At 36.6% G+C, this 9,061-nt stretch overlaps 1 protein-coding gene across 1 annotated transcript in view; it reads left to right on the top strand.

Annotated features, from left to right (window-relative positions):
• Nucleotides 1-8,225: 8,225 nt before the first annotated feature.
• Nucleotides 8,226-9,061, top strand: part of LOC127935773 (hippocalcin-like protein 1) — a 32,114-nt gene continuing 31,278 nt past the window's right edge. Inside the window, exon 1 of the mRNA XM_052533931.1 lies at nt 8,226-8,417. The gene's annotated coding sequence lies outside the window, so the exon portion shown is untranslated. The remainder of the gene's footprint in view (nt 8,418-9,061) is intronic.

Below are 9,061 nucleotides of genomic sequence, written 5' to 3'. Positions count from 1 at the left end.
TCATGGCCAATTCTGACTGATCTGACTGATCGCTGTTTTTTTTTTCTTTAAGCAAGAGGCAAGACAGAATGAAAGAGTGTATGAACAAACTGTTGCTCTATTAAAGGTTGAACTAGCCCTAAAAAAACTAATAGAAAAAGAAATATCTGTATCCATTTGAAATTAGATGCAACTACTGCATTTTAATCACAATCCTAACAAAGATTTTGTAAACAAATAATTCAGACTGGTTTTCTGAATGGGATCAACCAACTAATTTACTAATGTAATAAAAATAATAGTGTATGAATCGGACATTGCTACAGGTTTGGAACAACATGAGGATACGCTATGAGAGGATATTCTATCTCTTTAATTAATACCCACACAAGCTAACATTTTCAGGCTGTTTTCCATTTTTAGCAGTTGCACTCTACAGCATACAGTAGACAAAGTGTGCATTACTTCCCATGCATAATATATGTGCAATGTTCCACTTACTGAACAGCTGAGAAGCATGCGAAAAGAGATATGCACTCTGTTTTTACTAAGCAGACCTCCTAAGATCACTACTGACACGCATACTGATATTCACACAAGATACTGACTATTGATCTTAACACAAAGCTGCTTTCAGAGAGAGGATGAGTCATGAGACCCATCAGAAGATTCCTATCTGAGCACATTAACCCACCTCAGTGAATTTCTCTAGAGGTACAGCATCAGCTGAGTGTCGTGGGAAGACATCGAGCCAATTACTCCACTACAGTATTACTTTAACAGGATTTACTGCTGTACACAAATGGACTAGTCTGGTGCACTGTAGGTGTCTGCTGCATAGCGAACCCTCTAATTTCCATGTATGCATAATTTAAAGTAGTCACATGCATTGCTTTATGGCTTCTTGCCATCAGCAACAGCAAGAGGGCAGCTCTGCACATGCCACTTGTGCTCTGATAATCGCTTCAGTCTCTGTGGCTTTGACAGCAGTTGGAAAGGAAAGATACTTTGATCAAAGTTGAACAGAGGAAGCTTTGAAAAACTCAGAAATTTCAGATTTGTTTGATGGTGATACTTTCATAAAACAAGATTACACATGTTCTGATATTCTTGAGTGCCACTGGGTATTAATGCCTTATGGATGGTTGTACATTTAATTCAATGAACGAATCTCTTATTGATCAGTTATGAATAATGCTTAAGGATTCCTTTTAAAATAACTCGCGTTGCAAGGACATTTCAGAAATGAATTATGCTCATAAAATGATGCCTCTTGTTGAAAATTTTATTCCCCCCTAAAAGTTTTAATACCAGAATTCAAATGTTCAAAAATTGACATTGTTGACAATGTTCAAAAACAACACATGACTGCCCAATTTTGCAAGTGGCCGAAGTATTTTTATTTTTTCTAAAACCATAATATTGTAAAAAATACCCTAAATATAATATACATGAAGAAAAATATGATTTGAAACATGTCATGCAGGGCTTCTAGAAATACCATGTTACTGTTTTTAACTGTAAATCACAGTTTTTGAAAGTATTTTATAGTAAAAATGTGGTTAAATCATAAAAAAATTCACCATATATCAATAAGGTAACATTCAGTTAAAAATCTAAATTTGTCTGTAAAAATGACATGCATAATAACTATGCAGATTTATTTAGTTATAATTTAATCACATTTTTTTTTAATTAATCTAATTTTTCTTATTTTCTTATTATTTAATAGCATTCAATCATTGCCAGTTAGCAGTATTTTCCATGTAGTCAGAGAAAAAGGCCTGCAAACCATTTGTTGGTGGTGCTCCAACATTAGTGAGCCACTGACTGAATCAGATATGATCATGAAGTTGCTAATCTGAATGTTTTTTTCTGTCTTCTGCAAAAAAAAAAAAAAAAAAAATAGGCCTATGCGCTCCAGTAAACCTGATTAATTTCTCCTCATCTTATGTGACTGTTAACTAAATTCTCATGGGTGTGTGTATGTGACATTTGTTGATGAGGGGTTTGCCCTGATTGGTGTCTTTGTGTGAAAGAGCTGGGGAAATAAACTGCCATGTCAAAACTGTTTTCATTAGCATCAATAATCATTGTCACATGTGGCTATTTTTCTGCTCCTGTGAGAAACACTGCACCTATTTGAATAAAACGGTCACTGCATGCCTGAATGATAATAGAGTGAGAAATACAGTTTATGAGGAGCATTCTGGGTCTGTACAAAAGACTCAAGAGAGCAGCAAGGGAGTATAATTTAGAGGAAACCGCTTAGACACTATATCATTCATCTTAATCAACCTTCATAAATGTCTTTGTCTAAGCAGTAGCAAGTTTTGTATTTAATCACAAACTGCTACTTACTTGCCTCAAAACTTTTATCGCAGTTCCTAACACTTAAATCCATCTAATCTGTTTAAATAATTCAGAATTGTATGTGTTATATAAACCAGCAATATGCTTTGCAAAACTGATTGGGTCATTTTAAGGATAGTGCATATTGATTTGGAACTTGTGAAAGGCAGCCCAAGCAAATTAATTGATATTCAGTGCGTGTGTGGGTTATTGTACAGTATATCCTCGAGGAACGGGGAAAATTCAAGCCCGAGTGTTTAGAGGAATCTTTGCAGCAAATATTGACAAAATTAAGTTTTTATGCAAATACTCTTGGTAAAAGGATTTACTGGTACAATCTTAGATTGCATACTGTGCTTAATAACCCAACAATGTATGAGTGTGAGAAAACACCTTAAACATTGTTATTTGTAATGGGTAAATGTAACCTGTAATAAGATAATTACCATGATTTCACGTATTTACCTTTGCATGCAGGCAGGTTATTCAATCCGCACATCTTTTTTCATGCTTCAACATCAGAACCAGAGTAAAATATTGTCAGGTTTTTCTTATATTTGTGAGCTTATATTGCATTTCACGAGTTCACCCTTACATCTAATCTGAAGGCAAATAGTAGGCATATTTTGGCGTGCTGTCCTGGGGGAGGGGTCCGGGCCCGGAGCATAGCCCGAACCCAAATAACTCCCCCTATCCCTAATTTGGGATAAATAGATTAGAAGTGAGGAGTTGGGGTGGAGGAGGGTTGCCGAAAAACTGTCGTGGGACAGGAGGTAGGAAGACTGGATATATATACGCTTGCGTGCTATTTAAGATGATTAGCTAAACGAGATGAACCTGTGCCAAATTGGATGATTATCTGATCGTGCTTCTCCCGAACTTTGTTAATAAAACCACATGTAAATGCCATGGCCTTGACAAAGAGAAGCCCGATGTAGCTTAATAAGCAGACAGTACACTGTAAAAAATTTCTTGTTGTTTTTACAAAAACTTTTTGGCAGCTGTGGTTGCCAGAATAATTTTGTAAAAATACAGAAAACTGTAAACACATTTACGTCAAAAACTGTTAATTTTACAATATAAAGCTGTAATTTACAAACAAGAAAATGTGAATATAAACCAGTAAATTCAACAACACACAAAATTAAATCTGTTTTGTACCTTGAAAATACTGACAACCACCATAATAATAAAGATGGTACTGTATAAGAGAAAGCCACATGAAGTATCAAAGCTCATCACAAGTAGCTTCACCACAAGCAGAAGTATATATTAACATATAGAAGGTGCACATTTATGGAAACACAAAACACCATCATGGTAACACACGTGATACTTAAATAATGCAAAAAACTTTCATTAAGCAACAGAAGATGTAACATAAAGCTCAAATGTACATAACTGATAACAAGAACTATTTAAAAACATGATTATTTAAACAAAATACTTTCAAACGTGGAGTGTCACGCAGGGAATTCTGGGAATATCAGTTTACAGTTTTAGACTGTAAATTATACATTGATTTGTTCTTTTTTTACTTCTAAAAGCTGTATAATTAACAGAATTTTACTGTAAATTTACATTAAATGCTTTGTTAGATCTTTTACAGTTTTTCCCTGTATATAGTACGGGAACTTACTGTTAACCTATTATCAGTTTTTTTTGTAGCGTTTTTACAAAATTTTACAGTTAAAATTACACTTATTTTTTACAGTGTATGTTATACCAATGACAAGCTTTTCATGACACTTCTAAGCTTTTGTACAGACAAATTCTGACTCTGTTCCTATTCAGATCAGAACTCATCAATATTGCAGCAACACTCTCCTGCTCCTGGTGGGCTCCACCGTCATTATTAATTTAGCTTTGTTTTCTTTTCTTTTTTTTCAGTCTCTTGCTGCTCAGCTGCTGTTGTACAAGACTTTAGGCTGACTCCCGGGCTGCATTGCAGATGCTCAGTGTTTATTGGCTTCATAGTGGAGTAAATATCATGGCAGAGGGTTTTCCCACAACAGTACATCAACTTTTGTCCTTTAAGGCAGTATTTAGCTAATAGCAGTAGTGACATTGACAAACACTTTAATAATTCAAACAGTCTGACAGCAAGTGCTGTCTGCAAACTCATTCTCACATACAGCTGAAAGTAACTGATAAAGTTTGGCTGCTTTGTTTATAGTCTCATACTAAATTGCCAGAATGGTGCCACCTTGATATTGACATTGCAATAGAATTTGACCATTTGTTTTCTTTGGCGTCACCGATGGCCCATTAATATACAATCGTGTCATTGCCTCATCTGTGTACTGAGGGAACAAAATCATCCGGTAGTTGATATTGATCCTGATATCAAGCATGCAGGTTGTCCTTGTTGCACAACACTTGTTCAACTGTAAACCTGCCATAAGTAAAATTATCCTACTGACAAACAAGGCTGAGAAATATCGTAATTACAGTAATATCCTATATGGAGGGAGGCTCCAGAGCCTAAATGACTTCCACATTGGACAACACATGGCAAAGGCACTTTCCACCACTCTGCCCAGCATTTCTTTAGTTAGACCACATGGACAGCAGGTGCACTACCTTTATGAAACTAAGAAGCTTCTGCTAAGGTCAGTGATTGTGAATCACACACAAAAAAACACAAAACTCTATGCAGATCAGTAGCTTATGTGACCTTTGTATCTTTTGTGTCTATTTTGACCTTTAAGGTTGTGTAGTGAATATCAAAGTTTAATATTTCTCTTTAAAGACATAATGCACTGTGAATAAGCCAAATGCATGAGTACACTGTCTTCTCATTCATCTGTTTCATTCAGCTGTTTGTGCGTTCATTCATTATCCTTTGTGGTCTTTGGTTTATACAAGAACATCCGCTCTGATTATTGAAAGGTGCTCTAGCACTTGGTCAAAGCATTACAACTGTGACACGCACAATCGTCACATTGTGTTCTAAGAGGCAGAGTTAAGACCTGTGTGCTTGTCTTCAGTGTCCACCATTGGTCAATGGTTGGTCAGACTTCTACTAAGATTATGGTGCAGCTCGTCCTGCTTCACCAGAAATAGCTTGACCCGATAATCCCCTAACTGAGCAGAGGTGACATGAACAGTGTGAGGATTAGCCGTCGCTGAGAGAGACAGTGGCCAGGTGAAAGTGCTACCTGCTTTAGAGGTCTCTGGGTCAGGCAGAAATGTAACACCAGTAACCCTGTGCACGGTTTCCTTGATTGTGTGTTTACCTTGCAGAACTGCTATCAGAAAGGGAATTGTATGGTGAAAAACAGGGCTTGCTCAGTGTATGTGTGCTAATTTAATGTTGAGGATGCATGGTCAGAACTGATTCGTTTTCTTAGTGATGATTGAATCTGTGGTCACAGAATTTAACCTTTTGTTATTCATAAAATTCTACACACCCTCTGCCCTTTTTGTGTTCAATTATTATATATTTTGTCTAATTTGATAATGCTTTCAGCTATTCAAAGTGTAGAGCTCTCAGTTCGCACATTTATATTGATGCTCTGGATACAGATTCCCGGAATCATTTTAATTTCGCTTCTATATGATTCCTTTGGGTGTTTTTCAGTTTTTATGTCCAGTTTGTTTAAATAATAAAATTTCTCTCTCTGCTAAAACTGCACGGGAAACTTTTGTCTGGATATTGTTACAGATTGTTAAAGATTTCCTGATTCCATTCAGATTCACAGCAATTCTATTTGATTTGTAATTTTTATTTGATACTGATTCATTTGGGTGTTTTTCGGTTATAATGTCCATTTTCCTTATTTGAAAGAAATCCTCTCTCTGCTGTAGCCATACAGGACAGGTGTTTCAGACTGACTGTAATCTCCAACTTATGAGAACTGAACTGTAAGTCATTTGTTTTGTGAATCAGGCTGCACTTTTTGCACTGCATGTTTTTGATTCACTATCAAGAATTGACTTATAAGAGTAATTTTTAATTCAGACTAAACTGGTTGTATGATTTTTGTCAGAGTAAAATCTCAGAAAAATCAATATCAGGATTTAATTGAACCAGAAAATCTATATTTTTATCTAGTGCTATTTGGCAGATAATTTGATTAAATATTTAGATGTAAATTGATTTATACAATCCATGGGAATCAAACCCATTTAACCTTGGTATTGCTGTTTGTGTATATATACATACATGTGTATATATATATATATATATATATATATATATATATATATATATATATATATATATATATATATATATATATATATATATATATATATGTATGTATCTTATATTTACATTTAACAGTAAAGCACAGTTTCAGAAAATTAGAACAGAATAAATAAAAAGGCTAGGTTTTGTCTAGGCCTTGAGACTCATATGAAGGTGCTTTCTTTTCTGTGGAAGGACTGTTGTTATATGCCCTAGGCTTTTGAGTCCAGTGTATTTCAAAGCCAAAAAATCCCAGGAAGAAAAAAAGAACTATGGAAACAGGTAATGTATGTAACATTGGGAGTGAGAAAATGCTTGGCTAAGAAACAGAATAATGCTTGAGCTAACAAAGCCAGAGGTGCAATCGGATGAGGAGCAGTGGAGAAATTCAATCACATCAGTTTCTTATAGAGAGAGGGAGAGAGTTGAAGATATACCAACACTTTCCGAGTTTATTTGGTCTGGGATAAGACTCCACATCAGTAGTATCCATCTACCAGTAACACAGCCACTCAAAACACACACACTCTCTCTCTCTCTCTCTCTCTCTCTCTCACACACACACACACACAGCAGTTATATTAATTACTGTAAATTTTATTACATTTTAAGTCTTGGCTACCACATTCCAATATGAATTCGCCTTCTGATGGTCACATCAATTTAAATTCAGAACCTGAATCTAGTCATTTTCAGTTTCTGCCCAATAATTAGAGGTATTGTATAATATATACTGATGCTAAAACTACACAAAAACTGCACAGGTATAGTCGCAAGTCATTTTGTCAGAAAATAAATGCTTTTGTCTTGATGTTTGCCTTCCTGGTGGCTCATCATGCATCTTGGGCAAATCCTGCTGGGAAGCTGTTAATTAGCCGGATCTCTGTCAAAGCTCTGCCTGGCTGGTTGCTTTTAAGATTGTGCATTACGAGGTTTTAAAGCTACTTAGTCTTACACCAGAGAGATCTCATGGTTTGGATCCACCTCACTTTATTGTATTTCATAGTCATTTGTTTAGTAAAAGGAAAATGTGTTTTTTACATACTGGAAAGTCTAACGAGACTATTAGTGCAACAGATTCCCATTATCTTGTCCCTATTATTCTCCTCTCAGCGGTTATCATGATACCTCCTCATAGCCAGGCAAGATTACAGATTGGGCATGTGAGGCACAAATCCTGGGGCCCAGGACTCTCAATGTGATCAAAGTATAACAGGACTCAGCCCACTCTGCCACAGCACCCTTCTGGAACGGCAAATTAGCCCGTTTGTTTCATGTATTTGTAATAGACATTGGTAAACATTTTTAAATGAAAATGTTAGAATCTATCTATTTATCTATCTATCTATCTATCTATCTATCTATCTATCTATCTATCTATCTATCTATCTATCTATCTCTCTCTCTCTCTCTCTCTCTCTCTCTCTCTCTCTCTCTCTCTATCTATCTATCTATCTATCTATCTATCTCACACATAATGTAGTAAAACAGTTTAATTGCAGCCTCTCTGCAGTCAGCTTTCCTTTGTGACTCCTATCCTATATAAGCTTTTTTTTAGGTGTTGCTGACTGTACTTCTCTAAAATAAGCGATATGGACCCTAAAACAGTTTCAGCGGTCCCATTCGGCGTAGTGACATCTTATTAAAGCGGCACCACGTAATCCTACCAACACCCTCCCTAGCTTTAAATCCGCTCGTCCGGTGCAGTTGTGTAGACGCACAGCCTCCTCCTCCTCCTCCTCCGTGGCTCGTGTTCCTCGGTAACATGGTGTGCAGCGCGCGGCAGCAGTAGACGTATCACTGGACCGTAAGAGAAGGCGCTCGCACTGCTTGTCCTGCTCTCCTTCCACAACAAATCAACGCAACGAGGGAAACTTTGCGTTTCTTGGACACGGTAAGCCAGATATGATGGCCAATCAACGCGCCCAGATTACTTACTGTAAAATATTAATATTTTTTAATTCTTAATGACGGAGCGTTGGCTCTCCTCTTCTGTATTGTCAAATAGCATCCCATCATAACCACGCGGAACGATTGGGAACGATTGAAAGTAAAGCCTGCAGTTACAAAAAAATAAATAAAATAATAATAATAATAATATTAATACTTTTTTTGGTAATTAAAAAGAAAGACATACAATAACGCGGATGTAAAATATTTCTGGTCCATTGCTTGATAGTTCACAACACAGGATCGGGGTCATCGTGCATCCTCCATGTCGTGTGAACATTTCTTTATGAACGAACTGATAGTTTTGTGATTATGAAGGACGTAAGGAATGTTTGGATGGGTCAGGGGTCGCGCTCGACGGATGTGCGTGTTTCCAGTTATTCTGATCGGACAGTCAGGCGATGCTATTGTTCAGACTGAGCTTCTGAAGGGCTCGAGGAAGCGGGACAGTGATCCTGCGGAGGGAACCCTCGGCTGCTGCGATCAATCATTAGCCTGCTCGAAAAGTGGTCAATGCAAAAATATTTACAATATAAATGTAATTATTATGACGAGTTACCATATTCGGCAACGTGTATTAGACTGCAG

The sequence above is a fragment of the Carassius gibelio genome, chromosome A19 (assembly GCF_023724105.1).
Source record: "Carassius gibelio isolate Cgi1373 ecotype wild population from Czech Republic chromosome A19, carGib1.2-hapl.c, whole genome shotgun sequence".
NCBI lineage: Eukaryota > Metazoa > Chordata > Actinopteri > Cypriniformes > Cyprinidae > Carassius > Carassius gibelio.
Note: the sequence above shows the minus strand (reverse complement) of the source record. Positions and strands in the feature narration are given on the sequence as shown.